This window comes from Cibotium barometz, chromosome 44 (genome assembly GCF_041138505.1).
Source record: "Cibotium barometz isolate CiBa-2024 chromosome 44, ASM4113850v1, whole genome shotgun sequence".
Lineage (NCBI taxonomy): Eukaryota > Viridiplantae > Streptophyta > Polypodiopsida > Cyatheales > Cibotiaceae > Cibotium > Cibotium barometz.
In genome coordinates this window covers 28122819-28135095 of record NC_141089.1, presented here as the reverse complement: position 1 = coordinate 28135095, position 12277 = coordinate 28122819, and the positions used below count along the sequence as shown (strand labels likewise).

Genomic DNA, 12277 nt, shown 5'->3' with positions numbered 1-12277 from the left:
CTCCAGCTCCACGCCTCGGAGGAGTTCTTAACGAGAGAGGTCGATCCATTTTGCAAGCCAGATGTCACTGACCCAGAGCATGAAGAGCCTCCACCACACAGAGAGATTCGTGAGGTTCTCCGCCGACATGACACGCTCCCATCACAGAGGCCTGACATTCACTCCACTATCAGATCGGTTCTAGCCGAGGCGAGTATCGTCATTAGCTGATCACAACATATCTCACTCTACACAGGATCATCTATTGATCACATGTACTGTCAGATGTTTTCATTTTACTTTTTCTTTCAGTTTTGCATGGCTCAATATATCCATGGTACCATTGTATTACTTTTGGAAGACGTTAATAAAATCTTTCTTTCTTTCTCTCTCTCTCTCTCTCTCTCTCTCTCTCGGAGCTGATGCTGCTCATCTACTCGGAGCTGATGCTGCTCTCATGTCTCTATGTTCTTAGTATTTCCATGATGAGTTTCCATGGACAGTTTTTGTATCACCCAAGTGAGATAGCTATGTTTATGTTTTCAGTTTTATTCTCCATTCCATGATGAGATATGCCATGGACATTATTGTATCACTTTGGTCTCATAGGCCCATTGGGTCATTAGTAGACGCTTAATATATCTTTCTTTCTTTCCTTCTCTCTCTCTCTCTCTCTCTCTCTCTCTCTCTCTCTCTCTCTCTCTCTGCATTTTTCAGTATTTTCTACTCAGAATCATCTAGGAGTCTTACTTACAGTTCTTATAACTGTAAGATAGTCAGTTTATTGTACTTTTCAGTTTCATTTGGTTGTCCTCTTTGATGAGACACCAATTTAGATGTACTCTTAGTTTTGGTCTCATAGGCCATCATGGCCTCTTAGAGACGTTAATATATCATTTCATTTCATTTTCTGCCACGAGTCGACTGGGCCCACACAGCCACCTCGAGGAGTTACCCTAGACAAAGCTGGAGAGCTATGTAGAGCACGACGTCCACGACCCGCTGGGCTGCGGCCCCAGCCCCAGCCGAGACATTATTAGATTATACATGCGATATTGGCACGATGTCGTGCGGCACGACCTCGGCACTTCAGCTTGTCTATGCTGGATTGACCTATGCGAGACATTATGGGATGAGTCTATCTCAGCCGCTTCCCACCATTTTTCCAATCCCACACTTTTATCAGATATGCCTTTTTCTGGCAGTTGTATCAGGCCACTAGTTCCTCTTTGGCCACATGTTATAGCTAGTTGTTTTTTAGTTTATGCTTTTCATTTTCTACTTCGGACATTTAGTTTCCTTGAGTTTTGGATGCATTGGTACTTTTGTCTCATAGGCCACTTTGGCCTCTTGTAGATGTTAATATATCTTTCTTTCTTTCTTTCTGCCTCTACACCCACTGCACATGGATCACACCGTCGGAGCTCCCAACAAAGATGCACTTCTATAGAGATCACCTCCTCACACTCATTGAGGATGGATTCATCTAGCATATAGGCTACCTGAGTGTTTATATGTCCCATGACATGCGATTGCGATTGGCCAACCTTCATCCCGAGTATCTAGGATTTTGCGATTGGCCCCAAGCCCATCGGAGTTACGGTGGATCATGCACTTCTCTCCTTTACGGTGGATTTCCACTACAGTACCCGCGAGGTTGGGCAGTCCTCCTATCACACGAGATATACCTTCTGTAGAGAGACTGATGGAGTATACACTGCAGAGATCTACAGCTTGTTGAGTGTAGAGGATCCACAGAGGCCATTAGCAGAGCTCACACAGATCCTGACAGAGGCTTTACATACAGCTGCAGCGACGGCCTTCCCACACACGCAGCCCACAGTACGACCACGTCCTGGGAGCATGCCCCAGAATAGTTGGTATGATGATGACTGTAGGGAGCTCAGAGCCCGGCTACAGAGAGAGGTGACCACAGGTGTTACTACATATACACAGTCACGCATCATCTTCCGATCCCTCATTCGGCGGAAGAAGAGAGCATTCTTAGCTCGGTTGGAGAGAGACATCTATCAGTTGTTTTTGAGTCAGGATTTTGGGGAGGCCTGGAGATTGCTTAGAGTGCACCCCCCGCCTCCGGCCATTACCTCTCCAAATACATGGGGCGAGTATGCAGCCTCCCTCTACACAGTACCAGAGCAGCCACCACTACCGAACCCTCCAGAGCCTTGTCCACCCACTTCTACCTTCTTCACAGCAAAGATGGTTAGGAGGACCATCAACAGATTGCATACAGGGAGGGCACAGGATCATGAGGGCATTGTAGCCGAGCATTTCATACATGCTAGAGATATGATTGCAGACTTGCTAGCTCTCATGTTTAATAGAGCCATGTGTGAGGGGTTTCCTGGGACTTGGAGTACTTCCACAATTGTGCCGGTACTCAAGTCTGGAGATCCGAGCCTGCCGACTAACTACCGCACCATTATGATTGGTCACTTGCTGGCCAAGCTATATGCCTCTACTCTTGAGCATGAGTTGAGCAGATGGGCAGAGAGACAAGGGGTCCGAGCTTAGGGACAGGCCGGTTTCAGGAGGAGATTCTCTACTTTGGATCATATCTTTACCCTCAGGGCTATCATTGAGGAGGGCAGAGCACATGGGAGGAGGATCTACTGTGGCTTTGTGGATTTCCGCAAGGCCTTTGACACAGTGCCCAAAGCTAGACTGATGCGCAAGCTGCAAGACTTGGGGGTTCTGTGTGAGCTCATTTGGGGTATTATGGCACTTTATGAGACAGTAGTTGGGCAGGTGCGGACTTCAGAGGGTCTCTCCCAGCTAGTACACTCTCTTATAGGGGTGAAACAGGGCTGCCCGCTCTCTCCGACTCTATTTGGACCATACATTGATGAGATCTCTGATTATATTGGGACAGGAGGGGATAGAGGAGCCCAGTTGGCTGGCACTTGGATACCTCTGCTCTTATATGTTGATGATATTGTGCTTATAGCAGACTCACCAGAGGGTATGCAGAGGCACTTGGATACTTTACATGCTTATGCACAGGACAGTGGGCTCTCAGTTAACCTTGGTAAGACCAAGGTTATGGTGTTTAACACTACAGCTCAGTGGGTCTGGAGATCAGCGCCTATTTTCACATATGGGCAGGAGACAGTGGAGTATGTTGACTCATACACATATCTTGGAGTGGTGTTCACTGGGCCCACATTTTCCATGAGGGGGGCAGCAGAGGCCAGATTGACTAGAGGATATGCAGCACTAGGAGGTCTAGAGAGGATGTGCTCACAGGTACAGTTTCAGGACCCACACACTAAGCTGTGGCTTTTTGACACATTGGTTAAATCGGCTATGCTATATGGAGTACAGATCTGGGGGCCTAGCCTAGATCGTCACAGTCGATCAGGACGCACATACGATGGATGGAGATCGATGGAGAGACCACTTGTGTCCATGATCTCCAGGATGATTCGGGCTAAGGCCTCGGTACCCCATGAGATTATCCGAGCCGAGATGGGAGCACCACCGATCGTAGTCGAGGCTCTTGCCAGCTCAGTGTCCTTCATTCATAGCACCTGGAAGCTTCCCCGACACCGGTATGCACAACTTGCTTTAGAGTCCTCTCATCAGCTAGCCATGGAGGGAGACACTTCATGTTGGTATGCGCAGATAGCATCCTGGTTTAAGCTCCACAGGTTCAGCTTAGACAGACTTCCACCCTTCCAGTACTCTCTAGAGGCACCCTCTCTCACCTTGACACATTCTGAGATTAGTAGAGTCATCAGACAGGACCTCATTCAATCGGACACTAGGAGGACATGGCTAGAGTCCTCACAGGAGTTAGGGACGAAGATGGCTTTCTATAGAGACCATCTTCTCCCCACCACTGAGGATGGCTTTATACTTAGACCGAGCTACATGGATACCCATCTGTCTCATGGATTGAGGTGCGCCATTGGGCAAATCCGCACCTCTTCACATCAGATAGAGACAGGCAGATTTAGAGGCATACCTCAAGGGGACAGGATATGTTAGATTTGTTGGATAGAGCGAGAAACGGAGGAGCACTACATCTGTCGCTGCACAACATATTATGAGATTCGAGGGCGCTACCATTGTCTTTTCAAAGAGGGATTTGGACCATTGGCTAGAGTCATGGACTATTGTGATCAGCGATGCTTGGGTTTTTATCTCCTGGAGATCTGCAGGCTCAGAGAGTCCATTATGAGGAGCAGACGCCTGACTGGCAGGGAGTCCACACAGAGACAGATTACTGACTTCTTTAGAGGGACTACCTGGGAGGACACACAGCCGACAGCCCAACGGTGGGCACCCCGTGGGACTCTAGTTGAGAGAGCTATCCAGTTGGGCATATCCAGACGCCCGAGGGTTCGCGGATCCTTACATCAGAGACGGTGCCTACACCGGAGGATTCAGAGCATCAACAGTTCAATATTTAACTGTTATTTCTGCAATTTTTTCAAAAATTCAGAATTTGCTAAAACAATTAGAAAATTGGCTGCATGAATTTTGGGGCTTTTCACCATTGAGCCTGAAATTGCAATATTGGCACACATTGGCATTGATTTCATCATATCTAGTGCATCAATGCACTAGAAATTTGGGCATTTTGCGGAAATTGACAATATTTGCAGGTCTTATCATAGAGATTTGCAAGCATTTTGGGTGTTACACGCACATTCACTTGACATTGGGGCATTTCCCCCAATTTTTGGGCATTACAGCATTTGGTACAGGTGACAATTGCACATTTGGACACTTTAGCAGATTTATAGGTGCCCGTTCAGATTAGGTCTAATTGGCTGCCTAAAAATTGGGGCTTTTCTACATTGAGCCCATTTTTGCAGCATTTGACCCATTTACCTTTGATTTTGCTGGGATTTGAGCACTTGCAGCTCTTACAGGTGTCAGCTAATCGTGTTTTTCACGGCACATGTATACATTTGTGGTTTGTTGTAGTATATGTATGCCATTGTGGACACTGCATCGGGCTCGTCCGACCAGGCATCTCACTATGGTAGATATCCAAGCCATCCGGCGGAGACCCATGCTAGAGCTCCTAGGATGATTACCACTCCAGCCATATACTGTTGTACTCACTGTCACTTTTGTACTCATGTATCCATGTACTCATGTACCCCATTTTGACTAGTAGCATTAGCTTCCCACTCTCCCTAGTTGCTGCTTCCGGATGCTCCCTACTGATGTATTGTAGGGCTAGATACTTACCTTCAGTCCTTTCTTTTCTTTTCCAGATAGTGTATCAGATGTCACATGGTTGTAACTTTGGTCTCATAGGTCACTTTTGCCTTTTGAAGACGTTAATATAACATTTCATTTCATTTCTCTCTCTCTCCTCTTCTTGCTTGAGCTCCACAGACACAGGGATGCCTTCTTGAGACACAAGCCCCAGCCACCCCGCCCCCTCCCTCGGCAGCCAACCATCACCAGTTTCTTCTGGAACCGGAAGGTGGAGGACACCGACATAGTGGATCGTGTGGACCCTCCACAAGCTGCTCTAGACCTACCTCGCCCGAGAGGAGTTACCTCGGACGGAGCCTCTGCACTCCAGCGTGTCCGATGCCCTCGACCCCCCCACCCGCCAAGATCATCTCATCAGCTCCAGATCCAGGACATGCTCCACCGCCATCGAGCTACCTTTTACGTGACATAGCTAAGGGAGACCTCTCGGCCATACTCGTCAACCCATGCTTGACATTTTGGAGAGTGGTATACCATCTACTCGGAGCTGATGTTGCTCCCATGTTTTTTTGTTCTTAGTATTCCATGATGAGTTTCCATGGACAATTTTGTATCACCCTAGTGAGATAGCTATATTTATGTTTTCTTTCTGTTTTATTTTCCATTCCATGATGAGATATGCCATGGACATTATTGTATCACTTTGGTCTCATAGGACCATTGCATCTTTAGTAGACGCTTAATATATCTTTCTTTCTTTCTCCATATGAGATTTCAAAATATTCAGTACTACTACCATCTTCTTTGTGAAGAAGCTGTCCCATCCATATGAGGGTTTGAGCTTGAACCTCAAGTAGTTCAGGCCTGGTATTATGAGGTGCAGGTAAACTAATGACCTGTGTCGAGAGTGCTTCAGCTGCAGCTTCATCATTGTTTGTTGCACATCCCACAAAAGATTGGTGAAAGCTCATTCTCCTTGTCAGCAAGCCTCTATCCTCTAAAGGAAGCTAAAGTTATGGTCATCATACGAAACGCTGAAGAAAGAGATATATGCCCAATTGAAGGGAGAAACACAAGCCCAAGTACGGGTTGAGATGGAATTAGCCCAAGCTTTGATGCACACGGAAATGAAAAAAGAGATGCAGAAATGGAAGGATGACATGATCTGGGAGATTGGCACAACGGTTGCATCGTACAAAGGCACCTTGAAGACATGTATGGCTGACTGCGAAAAAGACATTACAGAAATGCAAAACACTTTGGAATCATGTAAGGCAAAAGTGGCTGCGGGTGAGAAGTAAATCATGGGCTGAAATTCAATCAGAGTGCCTGTCAGAGTGCCTTTCAGAGAAGAGAGTGCTGAGAGTTTGTAGATACCATTCTCCACTCCACCTTCCCATACAACCTGGCCTGTTGCTTTGTCTCGTAGAGCAACAAAATGCTCATCAAACTCCACCCGGAAGCCAGTCTTGCAAACCTCATGCACTGACAAAAGATGAAAACCAAGTGTTGGGACGTAAAGAACACAAGAGGAATGCTTCTCCCCTTTGCCATCAGGAATAATCTCCATCCTGCCCTCACTGTGAATCGGGATAGTGAAATTGTCGCGCCAATGAAATTGTGACCTGACTGCCATTTAAGATCCTGTAATAACTCTCGGGAAAGAGTCATGTGCCTGGAAGCACCACTATCGAGAATCCACTCTCGAGTATCCCTGACCGAAGAAGATGAAGCATTTGTGTCCATAATCTCCAAGTGCACAAAAGCTGGAGTCTTGGCAGCTGCAATTGAAGAATCAGCACTCTTCTCGGTACTCCGCTTAGGACATTTCCTCCAATAGTGGCCTTTCTCGCCACAATTGTTATAGGTCTGCCCGGCCTTTCACGCCACAATTGTTATAGGTCCGCTCGGCCTTCAAAGCATCATGCTCTGAATCAGGCGGCTTCTTAGAAGACTTCCCTTTGCCCTTATTGGTGTTGTTGTTACGGCCTTTCGACCGCTGGCTAGTCATGGCCTCAGAACCTCCGCCATGTGCAGGGTTCGTAAAACTCTCTTCCTGGTCCAAGACCATAGGCACAAGCTCCTCCCATGTGATGGTGCTGAGCCTCCCACTGGTGATCAAAGAGGAGTAAAGAGCTGAATACTGAGAGGTCATATCAAACAGCAAAGTGATGGCCATGTCCTCTAAAGATATCTCCTTCCCAGCATGAAGAACCTCCTGCTGAAGAGCTTGCAACTTGTTGATGTGCTCCCCCATCGTCGAAGACTTTGCAAGATTCATCACCCGCATCTGCACTTCCAAGGAAATCTGCTTCATGGGTGATACCCTGTTATACAGAGAAGCCAAATGCTGCCAAGTCCCTTTGGCCAGCTCATATGTTTGACGGTGTGCAATTAAGGAAGATGAATGAACACACACGGGCATTGACACGATCCCACAACTGTGCCTGAGCCTCCCGTTCTTTTCGAGTAGAGGGTAAAAGCTCCCTGTCCTTCAACTCCGGCCGTGGAACAACCACAATGAAATCAGCCAAGTCATAAGACTCTAAGTCAGACTCCATCATTACCTTCCAAATGCTGTAGTTGGTCCCGTCCAACTATCGATCCACCGGGAATGTGGGGAGAGTGGGGATCTTCACGTGCTTCTGAGCCATCTCAAGCAAATCTGCCATCTCAAGGGTTCACAAGGTCTTGTGAAGGGAGGGTGGGTGGGAAAAAAATGAAGAAGAGGCTGCAAATAATATGCAAGGTGGCTGTCCAACGGTGATGGCCGCCTTCTACCCGATCTCGAAGTCCCGAACAGCCCAAGAAATCTCCACTCAGCACCAAAAATCAGTAAACCCTCAAGCTCCCACTGTCTCCAAGCTTCAAGCCACGTGGGGCTCTGATACCATGTCGGAATGCACAACGGAAAAATGAGACAAATGCTGTGGAGAACAAAACTCAGAAGTGTAGAGAGAGAGAAGTTGTATAAACTATCCTATATACACAAAGATCTGGTACAAGAGGAAGTAAGGGACCGAGGGTGGTAGTTATACCACCCTCTAGTGCTGATCGGCCAGCCTAAAAGCACCCAACATCAGCAGATATGCCCACGACCAGCAAAAAATGCAGTCGACTAGGAAAAATCACCAGTCAGCCAGCACAAGACTGCCCCACGACCAGAAAAAAATAGGGAAAACATGGAAAAATGGGAAAAAATGAGAAAAGCTCTTGGGCGGGCACACACGCACAACAAAGGCCCTCACTATACAGACAGGAGACGACTACTAACAAAGGGCCCCCCTTGCAAGTAGGAGTATTTGCTTATATTATTCTTTGGAGAAATGTTGTACAATGCTAAGTACAAGTGATATGAATGCCCAACGCAAGGACGAGGAAGACCGTACGCCGGCTGAGTATCCACCTAGTCCGAGGCTCTACTGAAGACTCTCCTTGTCCACTGATGCAAGTCCAAATAGCTGTAGCACTGCACATATGCTGGCTGAGTGTGAAGAGGAGCTTCCTTCCTTAGCATTGAGTTGACTGGATGCTGCAAATTGTATGTACTTTGCTGAATACCTGAATATGGGATGTGGAACTGAGGTCATGATTTTATACCACCTCCTGGCTGCAGTTGGCTGCCTCCTATAGAGGGCTGTCGGCTGATGAAAAAGTCCCACAACTGACTTAGATGATCAGTCAGCTGCTGTAATGCCTGGTTAGGTGCTGTCGGGTGCTATGTAAAGTCCACAACTGCAACCATGCCCAGTCGGCTGCTGTGGGGCTGCTGGCCGACTGGACCTCAAGCCTCATGGGCTGGCTGCATGGCCAAAGCCACATGGGCTGGCTAACTGAATGGAAAAGGGCCTTGGATCCCCCTTGCAAGGGTAGCCCATGTTGGGCTGCCTTGGGGCTTCCCTCCTTCTATGTGCAATGAGACCTAAAATGCCTACATGCAACTACTACTATGGCTGGCAACTATATGCTTGTGAATGATGATGTTTCCAAGTGGGTTAAGAGGACTGACATCTGACTGACCTCTAAAGCTCAGAGAGACTGACCTACATAGCTCGTGCCTAACTGTCCCTAGACTGAGGGCTCACAATGGGGTCATGGCATACGACAAATAATCCTAGAAAAGGTTCTACTTCTGTACAAATGTTGCATTGATGATCATGCCAGTGTGTCACTGTGTACCCCAATGCAGGGTGCACGTGACACATACATTGATGGGTGTTTGGCATTCCAAGATCCCTTTTCAAGGGAAAGTCTTCGTTTGGTGGGAGGTTTGCCTACACGAGATCAATTGTGCCGGAGGAAACTTGCAGTAGGCCTTTGTGTTTTCTGCACCACTTGCCCAGAGAGTAGCTGCCATTTATTTATGCATTGCCTAGTTGCTAATCATGTTTGGACACAGTTGCTTGGGCTAGTGAGGCCGAGATTGCCGTGGGTCCACAGGGTGGAGGATCTCCATGTCATCAGTCATACACCTCACACTGTCTGCTCTGTGTGTGGGCATTGAAGTCGCCCATAAGAAATACTTCCCCTAGTGTAGAATAATGCATAATCTCCTCTGACAGACAAGTGTATGGCGAGGCTCCTGGTCCTTGGAGCCACTTCTAAATACAAAAAGGTAAGCTAACATGAGAGGGTGCTTTGAATAAAATAGCAATGAGTGAGTATTCATTTTCTATCCTTGTTGTGTGTGATAGGGCATCTCAGTGGAAAAAAGAAACCAAAGGTGAATCTCCTACTACACTTAAAGGATTGGAAACTATTCTATAATTGAAACTCTCCAGAAACTACAACTTCTTTCAGAGTATAATATTCCCAGGGAAACGTGCAATGTTAAGATTTGGAAGATGCCATGTGTTCAAGAAGGATGGGGGACTTGCTCTACATGCCTCTCATCTTCGGTTTTTTGCAGTGCCAGTTCCAACTGCATTCACTAATCATTGGTTCCCAATCTGAGCTAGAGATGGGAGATTTGCAACAATATTGTTGCGTGCCACATTTGGAGAGGTTTGAAGCGAGGCCATGGAGGGCACCTGCCACCCTCACCTTGCTAGTAGAGTCCACCCGGAGAATCTAGCTGGATATCACGTGGACAATGGGGGAAGCTCCAGGGTGCTCAGACCTTATGCAGAATCGCTGCGAGGCCTTTCTAAGGATTTGGTGTCACGTGGTGGTCAGCCCACCTGTGTTCCCCCTTCCCCCCCCATTGTATGAGATAGCCTTCTCCTCCCAAAGCGGCCAGTTAGAGGACAAGAGCATCCTTCCCTCCTTTTTATGTTTCTTGACTCTCGCTTCCCTCCATGGAGATGAGTTTGTAATTAGCGATTATGGCTGTTTTGCTTGGTAACCAAAGGAAGGATCACTTTCTCGGGAAAAAGAAAAAAAGGAAAAAAAACTTTTAGGAGCTCTTGATACCATAGTTATGGGAAATAGCTTGAAACGGCTGTTTTTGAAGGCCGAAACGCGTTTTGGGGTAGGTAGGGGACTAAAACGCATTCCAATCACTGAAACGTTTCAGTAAACCCCAAAACAGCTGCCCAAAACCTTTCAGCTAACACGGGAAACGTTTCAGCTTGCCGTTTCCCGCAACATCACATGTTTTAGAGATCTTTCCACCCAAATCAACATGAACTAGTAAGAAAATTTCACACTACAACAACTGATATCCATTTTATTCCCCTTTTATTCTTATAAACCATAAAATTCATGTCATAATGGGATCACATGTGCGTACAAACAATCACGAACTTTCAATCCCTTCCCTCCCTTAGCCCTCCTTTCTGACGTTGTGTTTCCGTTTCTGTTTCCGTTTCCGTTTCCGTTTCGGCTCTCTTGGAAATTTCTGTTTCCGTATCCGTTTCCCCGTTTCCCTCAATTATGCTTGATACTGCTTTGGCAGGATGGAGAAGAAAATCAATCAAAAAATCGGCCAAGAAATGTTTGAGTCAACTAGGCAGCCATGTCACCATGAGGCAAATCATGCTGTGATGTTTGTAGGCCAACGAGGCTGTGCTATGGGACTTAATGAGCTGTTTGTGCAGACTTGTGTGTGCTGATGAGGCCAGCTTGCAATTTGTCTCAAATACTTCTGTGGATGTGCCAACCAGAGTCATAGTTTTTATCATACTCGTATGGAAAATATTCCATACTTCCATACCCGTATGGGTATGGTCACATATGGAAAAACTTTTCAGAGGCAGTAGCACAAAGATTGGAGCAGCGACCTGCAAGGGTCCACGGTGAGCAAGGTAGGAGGAGGCAGTAGCACAAAGCTTGGAGAAGGGAATTGTTCAAATTCCTATAGTTCCCACCCAAAGTAGGATTTCACATTCGAATGAAATCTCCTGGCAAGCCCTCAAACTATCCTAAATCCATCACTCTGGTCATAGTTTTTTCATATGGCAACCATACGACATACGTGTATGAGTCTGGAACTATGAAATAAGTATGGTTCAAACCTTGGAGAAATTCCATACGTGGGATTTCATACTTGATTCTTAAATTAAAGGGTAGACATGCCATTTTCAAAGAAGTGAACCATGAGAGACTTAAAATATGTGAAAGCCATGATAGATGGTCTATCATGGTTTTCACAAATTGACCATGTTTCATCCGTCATGACTTTCACACATTGACAATTAATCTCTATGTCTAGAAAAGATGCAAAACATTTTCTTTTTTGGCTGGAGTACTCCTACCTTGCGCACCGTGGACCCTTTGCAGGTCGCTGCTCCAATCTTTGTGCTGCCTCCTCCTACCTTGCGCACCGTGGACCCTTGCAGGTCGCTGCTGACCTATGGGCGGTGAGTTGCCTGTCGCACCTGACCGGCCCACTACCCACTTCCAGACCAGGTCTTTGTCGTTCTAAGCTGCCCACCTGACATCAGTTTACAAGACATCTTATCCTAATCAGTACTTTTTGTACTCCTACCATACACATATAGTATGTACCATACCTAACATTTCTAACTACCTTGCTTTATTTGCCATCATTTTGCACTAACTGGTTGTTTCATGATTGCAGGTGTTCCATTGTTTGATTGGTGCTGCCAATTTTGGTATGTTTATGACTTAATCCCAACCAAGCAGACTTACTTTCAAT

General features: G+C 46.6%; 1 long non-coding RNA gene across 1 annotated transcript in view; it reads left to right on the top strand.

The window, feature by feature from the left end:
• LOC147613152 (uncharacterized) overlaps window positions 1–12250 on the top strand; it is a 30363-nt gene extending 18113 nt beyond the window's left edge. Inside the window, exon 3 of the long non-coding RNA XR_015263416.1 lies at window positions 12200–12250. This is a non-coding gene — a long non-coding RNA (uncharacterized LOC147613152). The remainder of the gene's footprint in view (window positions 1–12199) is intronic.
• Window positions 12251–12277: the final 27 nt, after the last annotated feature.